Source organism: Puma concolor, chromosome D1 (genome assembly GCF_028749965.1).
Source record: "Puma concolor isolate L17-30 chromosome D1, mPumCon1.1.hap2, whole genome shotgun sequence".
Taxonomy (NCBI): Eukaryota; Metazoa; Chordata; class Mammalia; order Carnivora; family Felidae; genus Puma; species Puma concolor.
The window spans coordinates 18541479-18565537 of record NC_141676.1 but is presented as its reverse complement, the minus strand read 5'-3'; the positions used below and the strand labels follow the sequence as shown (position 1 = coordinate 18565537).

Here is a 24059-nt window from a genome sequence, read left to right as displayed (position 1 = left end):
TGCATCCGGAGCACCCGTCTGGCGTCTTGGTAGGGAGAACGGGTCCCCTGGATCACAGGCTGAGGCAGCCCGGCGTGGTCCATCCCAAAGAAATCATGCTTGTCTTAAAGGTTGGGTCTGATCAGTGCCTGGGTGGGGTGCCTTGGCAGGGTAGGAAGCCAGCTGTAAATGGGAGCCGCGGATGTGTGCATCTGTCTGGAAAGCCAGTGAGAACCTACCGAGAAACTTGCCTAATGGCAGGTGGCCTCTCTGGCTACTTTATACAGCTCTGTGCGAGGCACAAGTTAAAAAAAAAAGGAGAGTCGCTTCCACCGAGGCAAATAAGGTCTCAGGGATTTTCCCAGTGTTGAATCGGGGATGGTTTAGGGGAGGGATCTGGATGCCTCCCTGGTGTTCTGGCTGCTGTTTCTGAGAAGCTACTGGTCCCCCTAAGATAAGATCAACCCCCCCCCACTCCCTCCCCTACTCACCCCTCCCGGCCCCCCCCCCCCCCCCCCCCAGTCTGGAGATTAACTCCCTGTGGGACCTCAGCTCAGTGGCTTGGCCTCTCTGGACCTTGAGACTTGCCTTCTGTCTTAGTTTCCTAGGCCGCTGTAACAAATTACCCACAAACTGAGCGCCTTGGAACACCAGAAATGTGATCTGTTACACTTCTGGAGGCCAGAAGTCTGAAATCAAAGTGCCAGCAGGGCCATGCCCCCTCTAGGCTCTAGGGGAGACCCCTCCCTACCTCTTCCTGCTCCTGGCAGTTGCTGGCCATTCGGGGACCCCCCCCTGCCCCACACACCGCCCTCCTGAGACCACCTTCCTTCTGTGTCTATTTTCCTGTGTGTTCTCTCCTCTTATATGGATACAATCCTTGGATGTAGGGTCCTCCCTAAGCCAGTATGACCTCATCCTACTAAACTATATCTACAAAGACCCTTTTTCCAAATAAGGCCACGGTCTGAGGTTCCAATGAAGATCCTGAATTTTGAGGGGACAGTATTCAACCCAGTACACCTTCCTTCTTTAAAGCGTTGTTGCACTTTATGAAGTTCGACTTAGGTCGTTCATAAACAATTATTGAGTGCCTGTTGGATGTAGAGTGCTTATCTTATTTCAAGGAAAGTAGGACACCGTGTCGGATTTGCCTGCCTCGTTCATAACAGGCCCACGTCAGCTAAACCTGCACTAGGCCTGTTCCGGAGTCGGGGGTGGGTTTCCAAGAATCCAGAGCTTTTCCAAGACATGTAGCTGCTTAACCACACCTGGGATGCTCGCGTTAGGCAGCGTCCAACTTGCTTGGATGTCTCCAGAAACTTGTCCAAGCTATTCGTTTCATGCCACTTGTCCCACCGTAAAAATCCGTCTAACTTGTGTTGGGGCTGGAAGCACACTTTCTGGTTCCACAAAGTCTCCATCCAACACGTCTTGGAACATTGGCCACATCACCTAAGAAGTCTTTGGCAGATCTAAATCAAACATAACTTCGAGGGGCCGGTTCCTTCCACACTTCCAGAGTGAGAGGAAGTGCATCCGTGACTGGCGACATGTGACAAGCCAGATGATTTTGGGTGGAACTCATGTGAACTAGAATGCTTTTTATTTGAATGGCTTTATAGCAATTAAATGAGTATGCGATAACATATATTTAACACCTCAACCCCGTGATCTCCTAGTTAGTATTACTTAAGACAAAGTTAGCTTTAAAAAATGAGTTGGTAGGGCAGCTGGGTGGCTCAGTCGGTTGAGCGTCTGACTCTTGACTTTGGCTCAGGTCGTGATCCCAGGGTCACATGGGATGAAACCCCATGTTGGGCTCCACGCCGAGAGTGGAGCCTGTTTAAGATTCTTTCTCTCTCTCTTTCTCTCAAAAAAAAAAAAAAGAGTTTTAAAAAATTGGTTCAAGGGGCGCCTGGGTGGCTCAGTCGGTTGGGCGACCGACTTCAGCTCAGGTCATGATCTCACAGTCCGTGAGTTCGAGCCCCGCATCGGGCTCTGTGCTGACAGCTCGGAGCCTGGAGCCTGTTTCAGATTCTGTGTCTCCCTCTCTCTCTGCCCCTCCCCCGTTCATGCTCTGTCTCTCTCTGTCTCAAAAATAAATAAACGTCAAATAAAAAAAAATTAAAAAAAAATTGGTTCAAGTCATTTGAAAGAATAGGACTCAGTAACAAATCGTACAGGTGTGATATAGATTAAGGACAAATGAGCACTGGTCGTGTGCAAGGAGATATTTCAGATATTGTGAGTATCATGAGGGCACCATTGGGATGGCTCCTGTTCGCGGAACACAGGTTGAGTGGATGAGAGTGTTTGCATCTCGGCTACACCACCTACTGGCCGGGTGGTCCCAGGGGAGTCACTCAGTGCCTTGGAGCATCCGTTTCCCCGCCTGTAAATTGAGGGTGCTGGGACCCCTGGGGCACAGAGGGGAGCACCCCGTGGAGTGTAGAGCTGTGTGTGCCAAGGGAGGGCTGATGTGGGCTGGATGCGGCTATCGAATCTGAGGTGCCTCCAGTGGGATCCAGATTGGAAGACCCAGACTCCAGTTGCTCAAGAAGTGGGGGCAGTGTGGGGCTGTCTGGTTTCCAGAGCCGTGAGCTGGAGGTGTCCCCTAGATGCTTCACCCTGGGGTCTGGTCCTGGGAGGCAGCCTCCTGCAGGTCCGAAGCTGGAATGGGGCCAAGAGTAGACCTGTTTTGTAGGTTTCATTTTAGCAGTTCAGGAAACTTTGTTGGGATTTTTGCTTTTTAAGCTCCCACTACGTGCCAGGTGCTTTGCTTGAATTTTTACTGCTCCTGCAGAACACCCATGAGAAAAGCAATATTATTTCCATTGTACAGATGAGGGTACTGAGGCTCCGAGGGGTGAAGTAAATTGACCAAGGTCATACAGTTAGAAGAGGCAGAGGGAGGACTGCAAACCCCCACCGTCCTGCTTCGGCCCCCGGCTCCTCCTGCCCTAGGAGTGGGCATTCCTGAACCTGGATGCAGAGAAGAGCTGTGAAGGTGGGCAGACCCCATACAGGAGAGGAGACTGGAAATTGACCAGAAAATCCTACACCTTTTTATACATAAGGATCGCCTAGATAACAGCATCCCAGAGGCTTACTCTTCATTTCACCTGTCTTTCTAGAAAGGGGACGCCGTGGATCATTGCCTGATCTGTGGCTTTCACATTTTTCTGCAGCATAGAAGCAGGTGAAATTGTCCAAATGCATCCTCTGGAGACCACGGGGGCTGGGGGATGCAATCTCATGGGATTAAAAAGCAATTTGAACATGAAATTACTCCCTGGGGCCTGGCAACTACACAGGGAGGGGGCTATAACATTTCTTGGAAATTGATATTCTCACTTCCCAGTGGATCTGGGTCTGCGGACAGTCTTCTGGGTTACATCTTCCTCGCCATGGTTAGTGGTAATTGTAATTGCGTTTCTTCCTACAAGACTTGTATTTCCACATGGACTTTCACTTAGAAACAGGCCTGAGTTAGTTTGGCATTCGGAGCCGTTGTGGTGTCTTTCTTGAACTTCATGCCTTAACTGCTCCCCTGGCTGACACCCTACACTGGCAAGAGACTGATAACAATAAGAGCTGATGCTAATCACATAGCAGTTGCCATGTAGCAGGCCTTGTTCTCAGCACTTCACATGTTCATTTATGCTCAGTTATTTAATCCATAGCACAACCCTTTAAACCAGGTACAATTAGCCTCATTATACAAGTAAGGAACAGAGAGGTTAGGTGACTTGCCCAAGGTCACACAGCTCAGCTATGGTACAAGCACGATTTGAACCAGGTCTGCCTTCTTCTTTTTTTGATGTTTGTTGATTTATGAGAGAGAGAGAGAGAGAGAGAGAACATGAGGGAGGAGCAGAGAGAGAGAGAGAGAGAGAATCCCCAGCAAGCTCTGCACTAATGGATGCAGGGCTCTGTCTCACAAACCGTGAGATCATGTCCTGATTGAGAGTCAGATGTTCAACCCAGCCACCCAGGCGCCCCCAAGACCTACCTTCTTTTTTTTTTTTTTTCAGACCTACCCTCTTAACACTATGCCATGCTGCGTTTCCCATGAGCTCCTTTGACACACACCCAGCATACCCTGAGCAGACATCTATCACGGAGTTTATAATATTGAGAACACTTATTTATTTTCTCATTTATCTTCACGGCCAGTTCTTTGAAACTGGGGGCAAAAGTCTGTTCAGTTCTGTATTCCTAGAACCCATCATGGCAACTGGCACATGAAGAGTGTCTGATAATGGGGGCACCTGGGTGGCTCAGTCGGTTAAGCGTCCGACTTCGGCTCAGGTCACGATCTCCCGGTTCGTGGGTTCGAGCCCTGCATCGGGCTCTGTGCTGGCAGCTCAGAGCCTGGAGCCCGCTTCGGATTCTGTGTCTCCCTCGCTCTCTCTGCCCCTCCCCTGCTCACCCTCTGTCTCTCTCTCTCTCTCTCTCAAAAATAAATAAACATTAAAACAATTAAAAATAAAAAAGAGTGTCTGATCATTTGTTTTGGTAACAAAAGGACTTGAATATGAAGTTTGCTCTCAAGGAAATGCAAATCAGTGGATGCCAAGAAATAAGAAAGAAGCCATTTGAGAAGCAAAAAGCCCCGGGACCGTAGATGCGGCTGGTTGGTGAGATGTGGGGCAGAATGACCCAGCTCCTTGCTCTGTGTTGAACACTGGCGTGCAGCTGAGGGGGTTCGCTTCGCGGATCTGGAGTGGGTTGGTGCCTGGGGTCGTCTCGAGATGTGGCAAGTCCAGCATCCGCCAGCTGTCCTGAACCATTGGTGACAGTATGCTTCAGGGGGAGGCAGTGTGGTACTGTGCTTAGAGCAGGCAGGGCTTGAAATCTGGCTGTGTTTTAGTCTTTAAACCTCAGGCTTCTCTTCTGTAAAATGGGTTCCTTTTGAGGATTAAGTGAGATGAACAGAGAAAACTATACAGCACAGTAACTGGCCCGAGATTCCTCAATAAATGTCTACTTAGTACCATTAACATTTTCAAAATCACTGTCCTGACTAGCACCTGCTGGGCCTCACACAACCTGCCTAGGCTCAGTTCCAGAGGGGGAAACTGAGGCTGAGAGCACACAAAAGCGATAGCTTTGAGTCCCAGGATTCGAAGGGAGAGCAGACCCAGGCTCCTGAGTCGTAAATCAGTGCTTTGCTGCGTATCACGCGGCTTCCTTTTATCATCGGGAAAGCTCAGGCGTTTCCTGAAAAGATTTAAAGTACTAAAAAAAACCTTTTAAAGGAATTTACTGAGGTGAAATTCATATAACATAAAGTGAACCATTTTACTTTATTTTTTTTAAGGTTTTTGTTTTTAAGTAATCTCTACACCCCGAGTGGCGCTCGAAATTACAACCCCGAGACCGAGAGTCACATGCTCTGCCGACGGAGCCAGCCAGGCGCCTGTAACGTGAACCATTTTCAAGTGAAGGACTTGGTGCCATCCAGTTCATTCCCGGTGTTGTGCAAGCACCCGTCTGGTTCGCAAAACGTCCATCATTCCGAAGTCAGACCTCTTGCCCAGTAAAGCAGCTTCCCTCCATCCTGCTCTCCCCCAGCTCGTCGGTCAGTCTGCCTTCTCTCTCCAGGCACTGACCTATCCGGGATATTTCACATAAATGGAATCATGCAGGGGCGCCTGGCTGGCTCAGTTGGTAGAGCATGTGACTCTTTTTTTTTTTTTTTTTAATTTTAATGTTTATTTATTTTTGAGAGAGAAAGAGAGATGGAGTGCCAGCAGAGGGGCGGAGAGAGAGGGAGACACAGAATCCGAAGCAGGCTCCAGGCTCCGAGCCGTCAGCCCAGAGCCCGACGTGGGGCTCGAACCCACAGACCGCGAGATCATGACCTGAGCCGAAGTCGGATGCTCAACCGACTGAGCCACCCAGGTGCCCCTAGAGCGTGTGACTCTTAATCGCGGGGTGTGAGTTCAAGCCCCACGTTTGACATGAAGCTTACTTAAAGATTTTAAAAAATTAAGACAAGAAAAGGTGGGGGCAAAAATTGGTAAATACGTGTCTCATCCCTAAAAAAAATAACAGACCTTCTGTTCTATAAACCCAGTTAAGACGCCTCCACTTGCCGGGTCAGAAGTTGCAGTTTGAGCCACACACACAAGCGAGCACGCATGTGTCTGTGTCTCCTCCCTGGGTAGCTGCTGCTTTTCCACAGGCTACTGTCCCCCCGGGAGATTGTGTCTCTGTTGATGTTTCTTGACATAATCTGATGTTTTGGTTTTGCAACTGCCTCCATTAGGCACTCAGCACCATTCAAAGGGTGTGAGAAGAGCCTTGGAAATAGAATCAGAAATACAAGCACTGTTAGTCTGGGGATAAACCCCTGGAGGGCATGTTTGATGCGTTTTATACATTTTGTTTAATTTTTATAAGTTTTTTTAATGTCTCTTTATTTTTGAGGGGGGAGGGCGGAGGGGCAGAGAGAGAGGGAAACAGAGGATCCGAAGCGGGCTCTGTGCTGACAGCAGAGAGCCCAATGCGGGACTCAAACCCACGAACCGTGAGATCATGACCTGAGCCGAAATCGGACCCTTAACCGACTGAGCCGCCCGGGCCACCCCATATTTTGGCCACCCTGTATTTTATGCTTTTTATTTTTTTTTATTTTTTATTATTTTTTTTAACGTTTATTTATTTTTGAGACAGAGAGAGACAGAGTATGAACAGGGGAGGGGCAGAGAGAGAGGGAGACACAGAATCTGAAACAGGCTCCAGGCTCTGAGCTGTCAGCACAGAGCCCGACGCGGGGCTCGAACTCACGGACCGTGAGATCATGACCTGAGCCGAAGTCGGACGCTAACCAAGCCACCCAGGCGCCCCGATATTTTATGCTTTTTAAAAGACATTTCCTTGGGGCGCCTGGGTGGCTCAGTCGGGTAAGCGTCCAATTCTTGGTTTGGGCTCCGCTCTTGATCTCACAGTTCATGGGATCAAGCCCCACGTCTGGCTCTGTACTGACAGCCTGGAGCCTGCTTGGGATTCTCTCTCTCCCTGTCTCTCTCTGCCCCTTCCCCACTGGCTCTCTCTCAAAAATAAATCAATGGACTTAAAAAAACAAACCACATTCCCTTTAGTTCAGAGTAAAGTTGGGGATCTGCAAAGGTGTGCTGAGTGACGGGGTCACAGGACTGTGTGGGTGTGGTGACAGGCTCTTTAGTGAAGACGCTGCCGTTGGTAAAATCTGGAACCCCCAGAAGAGCATAGGAGGGTCAGCTGGCTTCCTCGGATGACAGCTGTCGCAGTGGAGCCCGTGAGTGGGCAGGCCGTCAACAGCATGTGTTGCCATCAGCCTCCTGCTCGGGGCCACTGCTCGGGGCCGTGCTTGGAGATGAGTCCCCTGCTCTCCCATATTAATCAAAACAAACGTCGCAGGTCTCCACCAGGCAGGCCTCCAGGCTGGGACGGCTTCTGTCCCCTGTGACCAGGCAGGCCTCACCAGCATGTCCTTTTGCAGATCTGCAGGCTTGCGTTCAGAGCTGGCCACTTCCTGGCCGGGTGACTTTAGACAGGTGGCGTCACCTCTCTGGGCCTCAGTGCCCCCAGGAGGTAACGGTAACCATGGAATGAGCTCCAGCTTGTAAGGGGCTTCGCCAGATGCCTGGCTCATATCGGGGGCTCAGTTCTGTGATCGCTGTTACTACGTCCTCTCCTTCCTTGCTGGGCATTTTCTGTTTCTGACGTACAGTAAAAGCCGTGGTGAAGCTAGAGGCCTCCTCCGCTCTCAGGGCAGACAGTCCAGTGGAGACGGTAAACATGCAGGTGAAATAAAAGGCATGTCACATGCTGCTGGGACACAGGGTGGGGCCGGGGGGGGGGGGGTGTGTGGACTGCCTTCACGGTGACGCCCTAATCTGGTTCCTGGAGGGTGGAGAGCAGATCTGGTGGAAAAGGTTCCCAGTGGGGGCCCAGAATGGGACGTGCTTCATAGGAGGTGAGCAGCGTGGCCTGACATGAGGTGTCCTGAAGGCAGGGGTGCGTGTGTGCGCGTGTGTGTGTGTGTGTGTGTGTGTGTGTGTGTGTGTGTGTGTGTGTTTAAGGTGGCATCTGAAGCCTACATACAGCCTAAGGTGAGTCATAAGTTAGGGTTGGAAGTTAGGATCTGTCTTTGGTGGGGTAGCAGTTACTTTGGCTTTCGTCCCCCTTCAGAACTAGCCAATCCCAGGTCACGGAAGGAGCTCCCAGAAGGAAGCCCCGCGGGGCCTGCGGAGCTCGGCAGGGAGCAGAATGGCTTCTCCCGCGGCCTGCCCACCAAGCCCATCCCTCGAAGGAAGGCAGGCGGCATTATCATTGGGCAGGTGCCAGGTTCATACAGTAGCCTCACCGGGCTGGAGGAGGGACTGATAGATCTAAGGGAGGGAGAGAGGTGCAGGCGGCCCCCAGCCCGGTGATCGTGCTGCTCCGGGCACCATGGGGCCTCTGGGGTTCCCAGGAGCGCCAGAACCTGTCAGCACACACACAGGACACAAATACCTTATTTTGCTCTGTGACGGAGATAAGTCCTCCGTGTGTGGGGGTTAATCAGTGAAATGACAGCACGGCCAGGCGGCCGCCTAGCCCCCCAGCACCAGGCCTGCCCTCTCAGATACCCCACAAACCCCTCACCTCATAGCAGCTGCTGTCCCCTTACTCTCTGAGTGGCCCTGAGATTTGCAGGTTTTCTGCAGCCCCTCCAGCCCGCTCCTGGCCTCCGCAGCCTGATGCTTTCTTCTTCTGCAAGACGGGCTCAGTCAAACTGTTTCCCGAGAGGTGACCCTGAGTAGAGAAAGGCCAGCTGAATGCCCTGTGGGCAGGGACCCAATGGCCGTGACTGGGGGGCCTACACAAAGGAAAGAGGCTGCACTTGGGGTGGATGTGGGCACCTTGCCCGTCTTGTCTGCCCAGGACTCCCTGCGTGATCACGGGCACTCACATAAGCTCTCTGAGCCTCAGTTTCCACAGGGGAATGTGGGGATCATCACACACGCTTGCATTTGTGGGGTTGCCCCAGTGCTCGACACCCAGGGATCAGGAGCGCAGGGTGAGTAAACTGGAGACAGGTTTAGGCTTCTCACATCCCAGGCAGGCTGCCGGAGGGTTCTTGAACTTTCTACCCAGCAGGCACTGCCGGGAGAAAAGACCTCTAAGAACTAGCTTTGCTTGCTGTGTGACCTTGAACAAGACACTGGGTCTTTCTGAATGAGGCTAAACGTGGGGCTTGTACAACTGCTCCCAGCACAGGCCTTAGTGCTTTTATTTTGCCCTTTTTTTTTTTTCTTTTTTGCAAAACGTGCGAAACCTGGCACCGAGAGGCTCAGGAAGGAGCGTGTGGGTGAGGGCACGGTGGCCCCTGACAGGCCACCACGGAAGGCCCCGCAGGGCAGAGCCATCCGGGGTCCTCAGGATCCGTCAGCCCAGCTCCGCATACCCGGGGCGCAGGCACACCCAGACCTGGAGAAGGGTCTGAGCAGAGCAGAGGCTGAGATGGGATGGGGCCTCGGAGACAGATCCTTCAGAGATCATCAAACTTTATAAAGCAGCAAAACCACTTTTTCAAAGGAAGCCCAAAATAGGAAACAGACAAAAGCAAAAGCAAGTCCTCGGGCGGTTTAATTCTTCTTTGTGTGGTGGAAAATGCCTCATTGTTTGTGGCAATCAGCAGAGCACCAGGGTGGAGGGTCCCAGACTTCATTTCCTTTACCAATAAAAAAAATTTTTTTTAAGTCAGGACTGACATCTGCATCTGGTTGATGGCCTCTTCCTGTTGGAGAGTGAGGATGTTAAAAAAAAAAAAAAAAGAAAGAAAGAAAAGAAAAGACAGCAACCATCTCCCATCCCATTATTTCATAGGATAAAGATTTGCCCCTTTCTCGGGCGGGACAGGACAGGAGGGACAGAGCTTTACCAGGAGGACACCCGGCTTCACGAAAACTCCGTTCCCTCGTCTTGAGTGTGCTCATTTGCCGATTTGAAACCCACAGCGGGAAAGGAGCAGGTGGGAGCCCCTTCCAGAGGGTTTCCAGTCACAGGGGTGGAAAAGCATTGATTTCTTCCAACGCCTCCTTTTACGAGTGTGGAAACTGAGGCCCTGAAGACAAGACAGCTCATTCATTGAATGATACTTCTTACGTGTCTGTTCCCCATGCCATTCACCAGGCCTGGGTTAGCACTGCAGCCTCCGAGAGAAGTTCCGCCTACGAGGACCAGATCCCACAGGGAGTCGTGGGTAGTATCATTTGTTCGTTCATTCGTTCGTTCGTTCGTTCATTCATTCACTCGTCAGAGCGACTACCGTGCACCCGCCAACTGGCGATATAGACTATGAAGAGGGCTTGCAAGGTACCGCCCGATGGAGTTTAAAGTCTGATGGGCAGAAACAAAAGAGGAAAATTAAAGGAAGCGACTAAGCAGGAAGATTTCAGGAAGTGAAAGTGATACAAGGGTAATGAAACAAGATAACAGGAGGTAAGGGGGGTGGTCAGGTGCATCTCTGATGAGGTGATGGTTGTGTGAAGGCCTGAACCATGACAAGAACCTGGCCGTGCAGAGAGCTGGCAGAAGAACATTCCAGACAGGAAATCAGGTCTGGGGTGGAACAGGGCCTGGTCGTGGGGGAGCAGTCACTCGTGCGGAGGTTCGGTGAGTAGGGAGTGAAGGGGAGAGAGGAGGTGAGAGCAGGCGCAGAGACTTCCTCTGCGGACCCTGAGGGGAGGAGGCCCAGGGCCAGAAGTGCTCAGCGGGCCTCACACTGGGGTCTGCCTGAGGTTGGGCCAGTGTGGAAATGGAAACCCACCTGGACCCTGGCCTGTGATGTCACAGCGGGGGGTTTCCAGGTGCCCGGCTAGGACGCACCTTCTACCCTGACACACGAACTGGGTGCACAGACCAGGGTGAGCCAAGGCCCGGGAGCATGCCTTCTGTCAGCTCGGTGTCCTTCTCAACCCACCTCAGGTCTGAAAACAGGTGAATCCCATCCCCGTTTCCAGAAGGTGACAGTGAATGAAGAGATGGAAAACCCAAAGGCGTAATTCCCCAGCAGCACTGCCGCCTCACCCCTCCCCAGGGGCTGCTGGGCTGGAGGGAGCACCCTCAGAACTAGGGTGTGGGGTCCAGAGGCCTGCCCAGCTGAGGCATCACCTCTGCTGTCATTGGTGTGCCTGTGTGTGTGTGAGTGAAAGGGGGTCTGGTCTGTTGAGGATGGATGGGAGTCCCTCCACAAATATTTACCGAGCACCTCCTCGATGCTGGAGATCGTTCGAGGCCTGAGGGTGCTGGGGTGATGATAAATACATACCTTAGATGAACACAGCTCATGGGAGGTGTGCTGAGGAAAATAGAGATTGATGACAGAGCAGCATGGTGGAGGGAGGGGTGTGCAGCCGCTTCAGACCGAGTCATCAGGGAGGACTTCTCCTTGAGGAGGCACAGTTGAGAGTGGAGCGTGAGAGCCGCCAGCCATGGATCAGGAGGAGGGGGAGTGCGCCAGGCAGATGGGCCAGCAGAGGCACCCAGGTGGGAATGGGATGGCATGTCCCAGGACCATCAAGGAGACAGGCGGCTGCAGCAGAGAAAAAAGGGCTGGACTAGAGCAGGAATGGCAAATAGGATTCCCTGTTAGTGCCGACTCCAACCCGTGATCGCACCTGCTAATGCACTGGGCTCACAGCCTCCCTTCTGGGTTGATCAGCAAAGAGTGCTGTAATTGATTAGTGATGTCTGCCGTGGGTGAGACTAAGAAGGGTTCCGTGCATGCCCTGCATTTCCCAGACCGAAATTGGCAAGAGACCATGCTGGGTATGTTTGGGCTTGTACCTGTCTTCGGCGCTTGTGTATCTTATCCTCTAGTTCATCGGAGTTGAGGGCGGTGTGTGCCCCCTGGCACAGCCCAACACCAGAGAATAATAGTAGGTGACGTGTTCCACCACCTTGAAGTTTATGCCAGGCCCTGGTGCTCATAACCCATGAAGCCTTCATAGCAACTCTGGGGATGGATCTTAAGTCCTTTCTCTTGATTTTGAGGCCCAAAGAACTCATTCACGGTCCTGCAGCCAGCAAGAGGCAGGGCCAGGACTGGAACCCATCTGACTGCCAACCCCCCCGTTCTTTCTGTGGCAACAGCTGCCTTCTCAGAGAGGGTGAGGGCCCCGCACACATTCGGAGACTCAGCCCTGACAGAGAATCACTTGGGGAATGAGTCTATGAGAAATCGATGCTGACTGCCTGCTTCTCCTGTCCCTTCCTGCTCTCCCTGAGCCTGCCGTCTCCAGTGAATTCTGCCTCCAAGTCAAAGTGAGCGTAGATTTACTGGAAGGATCTGGCTCTCAGGCTGCCTTGCTGTCTGGGTGCAGGGGCTGGGCCGGGCCAGCCAGAGCCTGGCAGCCTTCCCTTTCCACAGCTGTCCTCTTCTCCCATTTCTCCTCGGTTCTGTCCCTGCCCGGGAAGCATGAGAGTGCCCGGGCTCTGGTGTGGGTGACGTTTGGGGCAGGGATGCTGGTGCCAGAGCTGTGGTTAGCAGTCCCGGGCACAGTCTGAGGGGTCACTTTCAGGAAGGTCCCTCTGAGGGAGGTGTGAGGCCAGACGGGCAGGTGTCGGGGCCTGCGTGGCAACACTCGGGGCACCTGGTGAACCTCACTGTCTCAGCATACTGGAGAGGCAGCTAAGGGCACGCCCAAGGGGGCCGTCCCAGGTTTCCACCCTGGCTCTGCTGTCTCCCAGCAGTGTGAGCTTGAGCAAGTCCCGTCACCTCTGTCCCTCTCGTAGTAAAATGGGATTTGTATTACTTATCACCAAAATAGTGCCACAGAACAAAAGACCCCGAGCTCAGTGGCCTAAAGCAATGCTTATCCACGTGTTCTAGAGCCGCGGGTCAACTGCACCTTGGCTGGGCTGGCCCGGTCTCCAGGCTCCGGGCTCCGGCTGCAGGTTGAGTCTGAATCTACTCCATACGTGTCTCTCTTCCTCTTTGGAACAGCAGCTGCTGGGGCCTGTGGTCTCCTCGCCGTGTGGCTATTCTGGGGCCCAGGCTAAAGGGTCAGCGGCTACTGACACACGTCCTCACGGCAGTTGAACAGGGCGTTTAAGAGGGCCCTCCCAACCACACAGGGACAGTCCTGCCTCTGTTCTGACATCCCATTGGCCAAAGCGGGTCACCCTGTCAGACCTAAAGTCAGGGGCAGGCAGTCACTGCCTGCGGATGTGGATGAATAATTCTAACAGGGGAGGGAAGACTCGGGCAGTCTAAGGCTACCGCTGAGGTTTGGAAGGACTCCCACACCAACCACAGCGCGGCACTCTGTGCTAGAGGCCATGCAAGGTGCTTCAGGCGCGGCCCCTGTGGGGCGGCCGTTCCCTGCCCCCATCTACTTCACAGTTGGGCAATGAGGTGCGGGCGCTCTAGTCTACCCAGGCCACTGGCCCTGTGTCCGAACCCTTAGCCGCCACGGTCCCGGCACTTGCCCGGGGCGGCTTCCTTACATCCAGCCCGACAACGGTGCCCGGGGTGCCAGCAGTCACTCCTGCTATGTAGTTGGAAAGTCTGAGGCCAGAGAGGGACGTCCCATGGCTGAGATCACCCATCCGGGCAGCTGGAGAGTCTGGCTGCAGACGTCTGCTTGTTTCCATGCTGAGTGCCCGTAGTCGCTCTCTTCAGCCTCCAACATCTATTAGGCTAGGAGAGCGGAGAGCACTAGTCTGCAAGTCAGGATATCCAAATTTTGCCTCTGGCTAGGTGTGTGATGTGGGCAATGTCTCTTGTTTAACTTGGCTGCTACGGGACTGATGGTGAATGACAGGAAAGCCCGTTTCCCTCCGAGAGCCTGGCCCGTGCCGCCCTGCCCGTGCAGGAGACGCTATTTCTATACATCCTCCAGGACGAGGCCCTCCTGGGCCCTGACCCTGACCTTCCTCCAGCCCCGGCCCTGAGGCCAGGGAGAGCCTGGGGCCTGAGGGCCGGAGGATTTCCTGACTCAGCCCCACCAGCTGGCCACGGAGCATTCAGTGGGGCCCACACCCCAGCCCGGGTTCTCTGTTTCCAGCAGATCAGGGCGGGCATGGAGGTTGGCACTGATTCTGTTGAAAGGTGACTGGCCCCACGTTCCGTGTTTATCTCCGTCCTCGCTCCCTGCTTCTCTCCTCTGAGAAGCAACAGAGGAAGGAGGACCCTGCTCCTGAAGGCAAAAAAGATAAATCATTGATCCGGGCCTCACTTTCCCCACCTGTATGATATTAAGCCAGACCAAGCTAAGGGGCTTGAGGGAGCTTTGGCGGGGGCAGAACTGGAGAATCCACCCTCCGCCTCCACCCTCCATCCTTCTCTGATCCCGCGGGGCTGGGGAACACGGCAGCCAATGTCCACCTCTCATCCTCGCAGGGGAAGGGAGGAGGAAATTAACTGTTCTTTACTGACTTTCTTTCATGTGCCAGGTACTATATAACAGTAGTTATTTTATCTATATACTGTGTCCTTATTTGGCCTATAAGATCACTAGAAGAGCCCTGACTAGGGCTTGGGCCCTAGACCTGAGTCCTGGCCCTGCCGCTAAAAGCACGCTGCCCGCCTACCCTGAGCCTCAAGTCTCCCCATATGCCAAGTAGCCCAGTTGATCTCTTACACCACTCATGACCCTGATAGTCCACAGTTGGGCCTGACAGTTAAGGAAACACTGCAGGCCTTCCTTTGCCTGTCTGAACAGGAAGAATCATCATCTCAGACCCAAGGTTTATGGATTGTTCAGAACACTCACTGGTATCCAAGCCACCGATGCTTCTGGCTTCTAGATGTGAATCTGGTTCTGAGAGTGGAGTCCACTTGTCCTGAACCCTCATCCTTCAGTGTCGCCTTAAGACAGACTCTTCTCTTGAGTAGTTTGGGCCGATCTTTCCAGAAGCAGGGGCTGGACAAGATTACCCTTCAGGCTCCTGTTCTCTGCTTCTGGGTAGGAATTTGCACCCCATCAAGCGTCTTAGGGCTCATTAGAGACCTGGGAGGAGCTGGTAACTATAAGGAGTGAGGTTAGGGTATCTGGACTTCCGGGAGTGGGGGTGGGGCTGCAGAGACCTGCTACATTTCATGTCCCCCACAGGGGCTCAGGGAACTGGCTGTGTGTGTGTGTGTGTGTGTGTGTGTGTGTGTGTGTGTGTGTAGGGTTCTTTAAAACCGTTAATTGTCAGGGTAAAAATATTTTCACACATTTTCTCTCCAGGAGAACGTTATTACTGAGCATACTGACAGCCTCATTGAAGTCAAATGGCCGCAGTCAACATGGAAATCCTAATTAATAGACGTTCATGCTGCTCTTGGGTATGGCAGCGGAAGTAATTATCATGATTTAATTGACTTTTCTCCCCTCTGTTATGCACTCTGCCTTTTCCATTTTCTTGAGCTGGGAAGGTTTTTTTTGCTGTTGTTGTTTTTAACCTTCTATCTCCCCCCACCCCCTTTATACACACTGTCTCTCACACCACTGTTCTATTTGTCAAATCCTGTCACAGTAAATATTGTGACAGCACAAATCTCTGTATTACAGAAAAGTCCAGAGCCTGAGCCAATGGCGTACTTATTATGAGCGTATTGGTTTTGTAAAGGCACACTCAGACCCAGCAAAGGTGTCTGGAAGGAGAAGGCAAATCGATTTGCTCAGAGGTTCTGGTTTCAGCAAGTTCCTTGGGACTACGTGGGACAAAGGGCCACCTGAGCTTGCTGTCGGGAGACAGTCAGGGTTACAGGAACTCCAAGGGGCAAAAATGGGGTATCTCTGAGCTCCTGCAGCCAGAAGAGCATCCGTGGAATTCTCTGTCTGGTCCGGACCCCTCCAGGTGGCTCATTGCTCTCTGCTTTGACTAGCATCGTCTGCTAATTTATTGCCCATAACCATCAGGTGAGGGGACCCCGGAGTCCTCATGGGTTTCAGTTCAGCTCCACACGCCAGCCCCCCGAACCTCCCCACGCAAGCCTGAATGCCCTCCACGCCAGGCCATGCCTTACCCTCCAGAGGTCAAGCGTCGGGCTGGCTGCCCTGGGTGCAGGTGTCCTTTCTGGTCCAATCAGCTGTGGCGAACGGGCAAGGTCATGTGTCCGATGTCCGCTCCACAGGAGCTATGGACAGATGCACCTGTGGGAGGGGCCACAGTCCCCTGGAGAGCTACATGCTTGGTTTGAATCCTGGTTCGGCCACTCACTTGCTGGGCATCTTTGGGCAAAGTACTTAAACTTTCTGTGCCTTGGTATCCTCATCTATAAGATGATAACATGTGCTCCATAAGGCTGTGATGAAAGATCAACGACTTCAACCTTGTGACGCACTCCGTAACGTGGTAACTTTGTGGTAGGGTCAAGTGAAGGGGTGAGGCCGCTCCCAATGTATGGTAAGCAAGTGAGAATAAGAATATCCTAGGGTTACAGACAGTGAGGACTGCAGTGAGCCCAAGCGCTCATCTAGGTTAGCCCTCTAATTGTACACCCAGAGAGGGGCTGTAACTTTTGAAGGTCGAATAACTTTGACTAATATGATGTTGGACTATTCGGCATGGAGCTAAAATTAAGACCAAGATATTTCCTTAGGTCTCATTGGGGATTATTAAGATCACTTGACTTTTAATTAGAACATTACAGATAATACAATAAGGTGGAAGGGAAAATGAACCTAGGTTGTTTTCTTTCTTTTCTCTGTCCCCATATGGAAATTCTGAGTTAGGCACATATTAAGGCTTTAACCTTTTGAAGCACATTATCTTCATTGATCGTCTTTTTCAGATGATTCCTGCGTATTGGGTCAGTGGGCCAGCATCACCACTCAGCTGTGTTGTTTTGGACCCTTAGCTTCTCTGAGCCTTGGTTTCGTCATCCAAAAAATGGGATATACTACCCTACTGGACTGAGTGCTTCTCAAGGGCAGGAATGGTTTCTTCTTTGCCCCATCTTCTTCTGGAATGTTGTCTAGCACACAGTAGGTGTCTGCAGAAATTTCTAGAAATGAGGTGACTAATGATCCCCTCGAGGTAGTAGTGAGGGTCAGAATAAGTCAGGTGGGTATAGACGGGCTGTCCGGATGGCTGTGCTCCTGAAAGGTGAGACCATTTGATACAGGAACCAAGGTTCTGAGAAATCAAGAGACTCCAGTCTGCAACTGTAATAGAGAAATGGAGTTCAGAAGTGAGTGGAAGATGTGGAAATGGTGACAAGCAGAGGAGATGACCTTTGTTTTTTTTAGAGAAGTCTGGTTGTGAAAGGCAGGGAAGACACAAAGTCACAGCTGTGTGTTGCAGGGGGTATCGAGTGCTGGGGATACCAGGGAACTTTGGCATGTTGATGAGACAGGGCCAGGTAGAAGAGGTACTCGGTAAATGCCTTCCGGATGAAATGAACTTCTGTCTGAGCTCTGGGGGTTGCCAGAGTCTTCCCCAGCATTCTCAATGACAGTCGTGGATGAGACGGTTGGTAATAACTGAGAGCCCGAGACTAGTGTATTAGCTGGGGTATTGCTGGGTGTCACAGGAGGTAAACCACGAATTTCTTCAGCTTAACCCAGTGCACATTTATTTGTCACCCAGCAACTTTTCAGTGAAAGTGGAGGGCAGTTTCCACACAGTGTTTAGGGCCCCTACTTCTTTCCATCTTCAACATGTGTCTTCCAAGATCACCAGGGAAGGAAGAAGAGAAGCATGAGACGGCTCATCTGCTTCCTCCTCAAATAACTCCCACTCTTACTGGTGAGGAGTCACATGGCACATAGGGCAAAGCAGTATGGGAAATGTAGTTCTTGGCTGGCCAGCCCCTTCCTAGCCGCAGCCCTTCACTCTGGAAGGGGAGCAGGAGTGTGTGAGGGACAGCTACCTTCTCGGCTGTCTGAGGAGTACCTCCCAGCAGCCTGAGGAGACACAGCCCAACTGGGAAAATGTCAGGCCCGAAATGAAGACCAGGACCCTGCTCCCGAGAGCAGAGAGAGAAATCATTGGTCAGGGCCTCGGTTTCCCCCACTGGTTATATATACTATGTCCAGCCAGACCACGTTGAGGGGGTGGAAAGAGCTAAGGGTGGGCATGAGCAGGCAGAACTGAGTGTGAGCACCCACTCTTTCACCCCCTAGCTGTGTGACATCGGGCAGGTGTCTCACCTTTCTGAATCTCTGTGAAATCCTCCACGAGTTGCTGTTTGGGTTAGCGAGAGATCGTGGCGTAGCATTGGCCCCCAGGAAACGTGAACTTCTACTGTTAGTATCCTCTCCCCCTTCATTACGTCATCAGAAATGGAAGGTCACAACTTAGGTTTAAGGGCAAGATGAATAGAATTGATATTGCTGTGAGATATTTTTGTCTTCAGCATTTTTGTAAATGTTTATTTTTGGGGGGGGGGGCATGAGCGGGGGAGGGGCAGAGAGAGAGGGAAACCCGGAATCTGAAGCAGGCTCCAGGCTCTGAGCTGTCAGCACAGAGCCCCATATGGGGCTCAAACTCGTGAACCGTGAGATCATGACCTGAGCCGAAGTTGGACACTCAACCAACTGAGCCACCCAGGTGCCCCTGTCTTCAGCATTTTATTTCGCTCTCTGTGACCATTAGAGGAGCCCATTCGGGCCACGTAGCTGGAAAGGAGGACGAGAAAGGAGTCAGCCACTCTGGATCTTTCTCACATGGGGAGACCAGGATCGATGGGGCTCGTTTCTTTCCTGGCTCTAAGAACACAGTCTGGAATTCTGCTCTGTGGCGAGCCGCTATGAATGAGCTGAAACACTAAGTTTGGTACTGACCCCACCACCACCTTTCCAGGGTCTTCCCTCAGTGTCAAACCTGCCTCACCTTCAACAGGTGGGAGTCTGGAGTTAAGGCCTCTGGGTTTCTTTGAGTTTAGCTGAGTTCTAAGAAATCTCTAGGCTCTGGGTGCTTGTGCGTTCTCTCATTTGTGGCCTTCCCCCTCTGCTAGGGAGGGTTGGATCAGAGCCCCTCCTTCCTTGCCCCCTCTAGCTGTCATTATTTAGCATTCAAAATTTGTGGTCGTGGTGACTTATTCGGTGTGGAAATGTGTTGCCTACTCCCCACTTTGGCTTAGCTTTTGGCCTCTGGGGGGGAGCCTCTGACCACCAGCCAGCTGGGAAAGGGGGCAGGGACAGGAGCTATGTGGCTCTGAAGAAACCAAGCTGTGAGGGGCGGGTCCCTGGGAAAGATCTGAAAAGAATGTTCCCCCAGGAGGGGAATGGGTCATTCTACTCTACCTTGTGTCTTGGGGCAGTCCTGGCGGCTCTGTGACCTCCAAACAAAGCCAGCCTCTGGCCTGGGGCTGTGGGAAGCCAGGAGGGACAATGGGAGGAAGGAGAAAGCCCTGAGATAAAGCCCAGGGCCCAAGGGTCTGTGCCTGGGATTTGGAGGCCGGCTCCTCGCACCCACTGAGAGGAGGCTTCAGTGTAAACACGGGCTAGGCTTCCTGTAGGGTAGTTTTTATTGTGCTGTGATTCTTGAGATGATTGCTTCCTCTCAGGAGAAGCCTGCTCAGGGGCGAACTGTGCATCTGATGTTTCAATGGGGACACTGCTATCATTCATTCATTCATTCATTCATTCGTTCGTTCGTTCGTTCATGCCACAGACCACCTGGTGCCAAAGGCTATTCGTGGTGCTAGGAATAGAAAAATCAACATTGGGGGCGCCTGGGTGGCTCAGTTGGTTAAGCGTCCGACTTCTGCTCAGGTCGTGATCTCGCGGTCCATGAGTTCAAGCCCCACGTCGGGCTCTGCGCTGACAGCTCAGAGCCTGGAGCCTGCTTCGGATTCTGTGTCTCCCTCTCTCTCTGACCCTCCCCTGTTCATGCTCTGTCTCTCTGTCTTAAAAATAAGTAAACATTAAAAAAAAAATGTATAAAAAAAAAAAAGAAACATCAACATCTGCCTGCCCCTGTCCTTAATGACATCTTTTCTGGTCCTAGAGACAGGCACCAAGCACCTGTCGCCGTTCAGCAAGGCCAGGGAAACAGCAGAGTGTGCCCAAGCTCGAGAAGTGGTGCTGAGGGGGCCCCCGGTCGGGCCCCACGCTGGCAGGCCAGAGGTGTTGTGACCTGAGCGCCCTTGGTGCCTCCTGAGTATCAAAGGTGGGCCAAGAGTTCCCTGGTTTTAAGTCTCTGACTCCAAACCAAAGGAGTCTTTCAAGGTAGCCAGGTAGGTGCTGATGTTTTTCCAGCACCTTCCACGTGCCAGGAAACGGAGTTTTATGTGGAGGACTGCAGGACTCCATCACCTCCCCGCACTCCTCTCTCTGGGTCCTGTTGCCTCTCGTCACCCTTGCCATACTGCTGAGTTCTCAGGCACCAGCAGAGGCCGAACCCCTCCCAGCGCAAGGCTGGTCTTGCGTGACCTGATGCGGGCACACATGTGGGGGCCTCCTGATGTACGTGAACAGGAAACAGGAGTCAGGGGCTGGCTGTCTCGTTAAAGGTTTCCGGAACATCTCTGGATGGGCACTTGAGCCTGAGAGAAATACGTCAGAGTTCGTTGTCTGGGTTTGCATATCACCGGGGGCCTGGACTCTTGGCTTCTTTTACGAGGCCATTTTATGGACCCCCAGACTTCCCTGGTTTATACAACAGAGACCCTGAGGCTTGTTTTTCCAGTAATAAGCCTAGCATGGGGTGCTTGCTTGGCCTGTCATATAGTACACACAAGGCAAGGTGGCCTTGGAAATCAGGGTGTTTTCATTCTGGAGCAGGGAAAACAGAAAGAGAGAAAGAGAGAGAGAGAGAGAGAGAAAGAGAAAGAAGGAAAGAAAGAAAGAAAAAGAAAGAAAGGGAAGGAAGTAAGGAAGAAAAAGAAAGAAAGAAAGAAAGAAAGAAAGAAAGAAAGAAAGAAAGAAAGAAAGAAAGAGAAAGAAAGAAGAAAGAAAGAAAGAAAAGAGAGAAAGAAAGAAAGAAAGAAAGAAAGAAAGAAAGAAAGAAAGAAAGAAAGAAAGAAAGAAAAAGGAAGGAAGGAAGGAAGGAAGGAAGGAAGGAAGGAAGGAAGGAAGGAAGAAGAAAGGGAAAGTTTGCCTCCACTGGTACACGAATTGCAGGCATTCGGATTTGCCCGTGTGTCTGTTGCCTGCGAGAATCCCCAGTATTGGCCCCTAAGCTTGCTGTGTGCCCAACGGTGTGCTCAGAGCTTTGCCTGCCTCATCTCTCACTCTGTTTAGAGATGAGGAAACTGACGCACAGAGTGGTTAAGTAACTTACCCAAGGTCACACAGCTAAGCAGGCGGTAGAGCCAGGATTTAAACCAGAAATGCCTGACTCCGAAAGCCGGAGCTCGCTCTTCTTCGTGCCACAGGTCTGCCTCTTCATGTCTGCGTGGCCTGTGGCTGGACACACACAGGTCCTCGTATGCTGAGCAGAGCCGGAGTCAGCTGGAGCAGGAGGAGTTGCCCTGGGGGTCCAGGGGAAGGGCGCGATTTTACTCTCTGCATAGTGTCGTGCCTCCGGGATGCCTTTTCCCCTCCCTATCCCTTAGGCTCCTATGCCCAGCTGGCCCAAGCCTTACCTGGTTGGGAGGTTCTTTCTTCCACACCTGAAGATGCTTGGACTCTAGGGTGCACCCTGTCTGGCCCGCCCAGGAGCCTTTATTTGGTGAGGGCCCTGCCTGGGTGACCGGCCCCGTGGGCCCGGTGAGACTCCTCCCCGCAGGGCATTGCTCCCACTTAATCTTACCTGTCAACCTGATGCTTTCCCCGGCTGCCTGCCATCATCTGACCTCAGGCCCCCATCCTGGGACCTCCAGCCTCCGGGGCTGCTTTTCCAGATCCCCGAGATAACATAACACATGACAGGGATCCCAGTGTGGAAAGCCCATAGACTGACCAGGACCAGCAGCAGGCCTCGGGCATCATTGTCAAGTGATCTGAGGACTCAGGAGGGGCCTCACCCTTGGAGGGCTCCTGTCTTGAATGACTTCTGATGCTGAGCTCACGTTGGGGGGGACAGTGCTGGGGAGAGAAGGGAGCAGTGAGTTGGTATCTGAGATTTGGCCCTCGACTCTGTTCTGACAGGGAAGCTGTGTGACCCTAACGTGCCTTACTGCCCCCTGAGCCTCAGTCGCCTCATCTGTGAAATGGAGAGATGGGGTGGGAGGTTGAATTAGATGGTGAATGTCTTATGTGCCTTCGGTGTGCCCTGCTCGGAATCTCCAGAATTTGGGGGACAGACTCCTCAAGGGGAAGTAAGGGGAAATGAACTGAGGCAGAAACTAGGCCCAGTCTTCTGGGGATGTGGGATAATTTAGTCAGCGGGAAACAGACAAGGAATGAGGATAGAGGAGGCGTTAACCCACCCTGCTCTCTGTCCGGCCCTGCCTCTGTCGCCTGGCCAGCGTGCCAGCTTCTGGAAAGAATGGGTTCCTGATAGCTTGGCTAAAGGTTCACCCCCATCCGGGACCCCCACTCAGCTTGTCTTCCACTGCATTCGACCTGTCCAATCTCTGTCCCACCCCCTGGGTCATAGCCTCCCCTGGTCCTGCGGTCCCTCCCAAGTCCTGGACTCGCATGTCTGCGCTGGAACAAAGGAAGGGGTTCCTTTGTCACCTTTGTTCATCTTTATCACGGCCTCAGCCTGAACCTGGAGTCAAATGACCCACCTTTCAAAACCTGGTCTACTAGACCGCATGTGATTCAGAATATTCCCCTAGACGCCCATCTCCATGTTTCACAGCAAGACAAAAGGTACCTCGCCAGCTAGAAAACTCACATGTGTGCGTGAGACCCGGTGTGCGGGGGACTTGGAGACAGGTGCACGGAGGAAAGGGCATGTGGGCTCCTGCAAAAGAAGGTGGCAAAGAGCTGGGAGCCCCGCGACGGCCCTGCCGTGGGCTGGCTGGAGGGCCTTTGGCAATTCTGATTTGCCTGGGACGTCGTCTCCTATCTGTGGAGGGCTGGGGAGATCCGTGAGGCCTTGGCAGGGCTGAGGTCGCCAGGGGTAGATGTCAAGTGCCACGGCGCTGAGGAGGGGCCCCAGAAAGGCTGGCCGCATTGAACTCACAAACAGGAGCTCACTTCCATAGGAGGGAGATTCCCCGACTTTCCAGCTAGACCTATTGCCGAAACTCCAGACCCGCATCCCCAGTGTCTGGATTTTTCCACGGGCTCTTTGCTGGCTTCGAAGCTTCCGTCCGCCAATCCTGTTCCCCCTTCGGCAGCCCAACCGCCGTGGATGGAGCCTCAGTCCACCCACCGTCAAGGTCGTTGCCAGGGAATCTTCCTTGACTGGCTCCCTTCTTTATCCCCTCAGGCAGCCCGTCATCAGATCTTTGTGCATTTTACCTCCTAAATAACTCTCGGATCCACCCCCTCCTCTCCATCACCACCCTCCCGGAGGCCACCTCGATCTCCCCTGTGGACACCTGCTCTCCTCCTTCCATTCAGCCCCTCCCACTAACCCAGGCTCTCCACCTCAGCCGTTACGTGGGTAAAAACTTAATCAAAAAAAAAAAAAAAAAAAAGGAGAGAGCGTTCCTAAAATATGCACACACAGTTGGTCCTGTTACTTCCGTCTCACATTATTGTGGAGCATTTGTCATGATTGATGAACCAGAATTGATACGTTAATTAGCATCCACAGTTTACGTTAAAGTTCACTCCTGGTCTTGTACATCGTATGGTTTTGACGAGTGGATGCTGACACGTGTCCATCATTGCTGTATCACACAGAGTAGTTTCACTGCCCTAAAATTTCCTTGTGCTCCTCTGCTTTTCATTTCTCCCTGTCTTTCCAGCCAACCTAACCTCTGATCGTTTCTCTATCTCCATGGTGTTTCCTTTTCCAGAATGTTGTATAGCTGGAATCACACATTATGTGGCCTCTTTAGACTGGCTACTTTGACTCAGTGATAGGCATTCAAGGTTCTTGCCTGTCTCTTTCTGGCTTCATAGCTGGTTTTTTTTTTTTTTTTTTTAATTGCTGAATAATATTCCATTGTATGGGAGTGCTACAGTTTATCTTTGTTTGTCCTATGGAAGGACATCGTGGCTGCTTCCATTTTTTTTCGGTGGTGATGATCTTGGATAAAGCTCCTGTAAACATTTGTGTGCCCATTTTTGTGGGGACACACATTTTAAGTCATTTGA

At 52.2% G+C, this 24059-nt stretch overlaps 1 protein-coding gene and 1 long non-coding RNA gene across 4 annotated transcripts in view; one reads left to right on the top strand and one right to left on the bottom strand.

The window, feature by feature from the left end:
* The window catches only part of TSPAN18 (tetraspanin 18), a 184641-nt gene that overhangs the window by 76702 nt on the left and 83880 nt on the right, over positions 1–24059 (top strand). The gene's annotated exons all lie outside the window — the stretch shown is intronic.
* On the bottom strand, positions 9505–11907 carry LOC147576533 (uncharacterized). The gene is made up of 2 exons (XR_015240877.1): positions 11288–11907; positions 9505–10356 (listed from the first exon to the last, which is right to left on the bottom strand). It is a non-coding gene; the product is annotated as an uncharacterized LOC147576533 (long non-coding RNA).